The 3758-nt window shown below is 60.8% G+C and overlaps 1 protein-coding gene across 1 annotated transcript in view; it reads left to right on the forward strand.

The window, feature by feature from the left end:
- The window catches only part of CUEDC1 (CUE domain containing 1), a gene marked incomplete at its 5' end in the record, with an annotated part of 18709 nt that extends 16640 nt beyond the window's left edge, over positions 1–2069 (forward strand). Inside the window, one exon of the mRNA XM_077762881.1 lies at positions 1276–2069. The remainder of the gene's footprint in view (positions 1–1275) is intronic.
- Between the last annotated feature and the right edge of the window lie 1689 nt (positions 2070–3758).

Here is a 3758-nt window from a genome sequence, read left to right on the forward strand (position 1 = left end):
ACCGAAGCAATACTTGCTTCGCTCAGGATAGCTGTGGTGGAGGTGGACCAACCAGCCTGCGCAGTGGGCCTTCGTGTCACTTCGGGTTGACTGCCTGTCACATCCCCCAGGATGTGGGCGCACTGCACCCCTGAGTCCCCCTGGGACAGAATGCCCAATACAGCCGGCGGGAGGGGCCGCCACCATCCAGAGCCACCCCACATCTGAACCTTGCCATCATTTACTTCTCTCCCAAGTCTTCGAGCTTTTCCTTTTCCAGCTCCTTCCTCAAGTCTATACCCCATTCCTCATCTTAAAAGCCAAGAGGTTTCGCTATTTTCCTTCATTGCCCAACTTGCAAAAAAGTGGCATCCTCTCCACCATCCCCGCATTGATACAGGAAGGTCACGAGGCAGGATCCACATGCCATGCGNTGGGCGTCCTTCCTCTCTGCTGTGTGCTTTCTGCTGCTCCCATTGCCCCTCAGGGTCCCTCTGTCCCAGCTCTCCCCCGAGCTCTGCCTCTGACTCTCTTCCAAGTGCTCTCACTCCTCTCTGGCAGTCCACTGCTCTCTTTTACAGCAACAGCAGTACTTCTGCGCAGTGGGCTCCGGAGTGTGAATCTCCCTCTCGGTCAGCCCGCCACATCCACTCTGCACCCGGAGCTGTGCCCAGGATTCTTTCCGGCCCTGGGCATGAACTCACTGGAAGCCAGACAACACCTCTGCACTTCCCCATTTCATGTCCCCCTCCCCTCTCCCCCCCGCACTGGTGGACGTGGAGGCCTGTTTAGCGCTTGCTGGGCTCTGCGCTGTCCCTGCTCTGCTCACTGCATCTCCAGGACCCACTCTCCTGCCATGTCCCCCTTCCTGCCTGAGCGAGGACTCCCATTCCAGGCTTACGAACTCCCAGCCTGGTGTGTGTGTACCACCGAATTCTGGCCCCAGTTTATTTTTCTGCCCCTGAAGACCCCCTTGGTCCAGCTCATCTCAGCTACAACTGCGTCCTAAGCCACTTCCCCACCTCTCAGCCGTTACACAGCCGTTTCCCCCTGGACTTCCACCCCCTACTCTATCTCCAGCTGTGAGAGGCCCTGCTCCGCTGTTGTAGGAGCTCAGGTTTGGGGGGCAGGGCACGACCCCAGGCAAAGTTCCACGGCTGGCATGGACTCCCCAGAGGAAGGAGAGGGCGCCTGCCTTTGGTATCTTCTGCCCCAAACCATCTCTCCAGGAACCACTGACAAGGAAAGACCACAGGGCTGCCCTGAAAGACTTCTTCCTTCTCTTTTCCCTTCCAGATGCCAGCAGCCCTCCTCACCAGCGATGAGCTGACCTGGCGGAGGCAGCTGGAGAACAAAAGCGGCCCCCAGCTGAGGGGCCCAGCTGCAGCCGGACAGAAGGTGCTTGCGTACTGAGGCCTCGGGATTCTCCGGCCCCAGTCCAGCCCAGACACTGCCACGGCCACTGCCACTTTCATGGGACTTAGAACTTCGGAGTTTTGTGCTGTGATTGGAGGAAGGACCTGGGGCCCCTAGGGGCAGCAGCCAATCATAGCCCCTTTTGTAGCCAGGCTGTTCTTTGGGCGATAAGCAAAAATGCAGGAACCACAGTTTGCCAACCCCCCCCCCCATTTTCTTTTTAAAAAAATCCCAGAAATAGGCAAGGGTTGGAGTGCCCAAGAGGGCAGGATGGTGAAGCCTCTGCCTCCCTCCTTTCCCCATCTCTCCTTCTGGGCCACAGACACTGCCTGACACTCCCCCCTCCCCCATCCTTATCCCCAGCTCCCTCCTGGGCACCTTGGGCCCTTTATTCCCAGGACTCCCTGCATCCCAGCCTTTCCCCCAGGACTGCTGACCCTTGGTACCACCCCTACACAGAGCTGTGGGTAGGAGAGCCCTGCGCAGTCACTCAGGCTCCCTCTGAGTTACGGGTCACTGCAGAGGAGAGGTATCTACTGACCGCCCCTCCAGCTGCCTCTGCTTGGGGTTGGCGTGAGGCCCCCAGCAGGGACAGGGGACGGTGGCCCCCGGAGCTGGAGGACTCTGGCCAGACAGGAGGCTTCTTTACTGTGGCAAAAAACAAAAGCCAGTTCTGGATGNTCCTTGAGAAAGTGCAGGACTGAAGAGCAAGGGGATGAGGCTGCCAGCCTGGGGAAGGGGGTGGGGGGGGCGCCTGGGCCAGAAGGGCTTGCTGGGCGTCTCTTGCCAAGAACAAGGTGAATGATCCGAGGAGGCACACTCCGGTTCTACGAGCCTTACCGGGCACCGACCACTGCCAGTGGGAGGGTGGCTGGCCCAGACTCTCCGGCCAGCCTTCAAGACGGAACGCGCTGACCTCTCCGGAGAGCTGAGCGCCTGGGCAGGCACGCGGCTTCGGGGGGCCCCCCCCGCTGGGGAACCAGCCCAGCCCAACCGCGCGGGGTGGGGAGGTTGGGAGTGGGAGCCAAGCCTTGGAGGGGCCCTGGTGGCCGCAAGTCACCCCTCGATAATGAGGGCTTGGCGGGCGCGATCGCACCCAGCTTTCCGGCGTGAAGAGGCAGCCCCGGAGGGGATGGGGTGGGGGTCGGGACGCGCAGCGCCCAGGAGCCCGACCAAGTTTGGCACCCGCGCGGGGCCCGGGGCGCTGGTGCGGGGCCGCCCGCCCTCTGCTGCTCCCTGCCACCCGCCTGTGGTCCCCCGAGGAGCCCCTGGGCCGCCAGCCCAAGCTCGGGTCGGCCTGGGCTCGGGGGGATAGAGGAGGAGCCCCTGGGGGTGTGGTCGTGACCCCTCCCGGCGCATGGCGAGGAAGCCCCAGACCCATGTCTGTGTGTGTTGCTTTGTTAGTTGTTTTTCCTCCTATGTGTGGGTTTTTTCTTGGAGCTGTTTCATAGGAATTCCTGTAATAAAGACTTGGTGTTCTCTTGGTGCTCTGATGTGGCCGGCAGTGTGGGCTGGACCCTTCCTCCTCTCTTCGTGTCCTGGGCAGGGTTTGGCCCCTGGAGCCCCTTCTGCACCCCGGCCCCCCCTCCCCCNTTCTCAGCTGCCTGGTTAACCAGTTAACCCGCAGCCTCTGTAAGGCCCCAAGGGCCCAGCTTTCTCCGCAGCGCACTCCAGAGGGGAGACCTGCCACCCGCAGGGTGACCTCGCCCACCTGCTGGCCGTGCTCCGCTCAGTCGCCTTCCTGTTTTGCCCCCGGGGAAGAAAACCGCTAGCTCATCGGCAAAGGAAGCCGCCAAGGCGAAAGCCGGTCACTTCTCCAAATATCCAGAAAGCTTCTGGAGTAACGCTGACCGGAGGCTGCAGGGAGGTGCAACGGCCCCTAGAGCTCTTCCCATTCCAGGGCCTCTACTTTCTTTCCCCTGCTCCCCAGCCGTGCAGGACTACCGCCCGTGCCAGGGCACTCCCTGCCCAAAGCGGAAGCTGCCGCCTTCTGCAGACAGGGCCCTTCTCAAGGTCAACAGGCTCTTGTTGTGTTGAGCCCACAGGCCTACTTGTGGCTTTCACTCACGTCTTATTCTGGGCGCTCAGTCACCCAGGCCAAGGCCACAGCGCTTCCCTCTGCTGCCACCTTTGAGCTTGCTGCTGCAGGAACCATGTAGGTCCTCCCTCACCCCCAGTGAGACCAAGGTGAGACAGCTGGTGATGCTCTCCATGCATGCTGTTTGGATGTGGGCAAACCAAGCTTATCCTCTAATCCTGGCTCTGTGCATTGCAAACATATATATATATTTTTTTTTTTTTTGAGAGAGAGAGACAGAGCATGAGTGGGGGAGGGGCAGAGAGAGAGAGAGGGAGACACCGAA

The sequence above is a fragment of the Crocuta crocuta genome, unplaced genomic scaffold (assembly GCF_008692635.1).
Source record: "Crocuta crocuta isolate KB4526 unplaced genomic scaffold, BGI_CrCroc_1.0 scaffold144, whole genome shotgun sequence".
Lineage (NCBI taxonomy): Eukaryota > Metazoa > Chordata > Mammalia > Carnivora > Hyaenidae > Crocuta > Crocuta crocuta.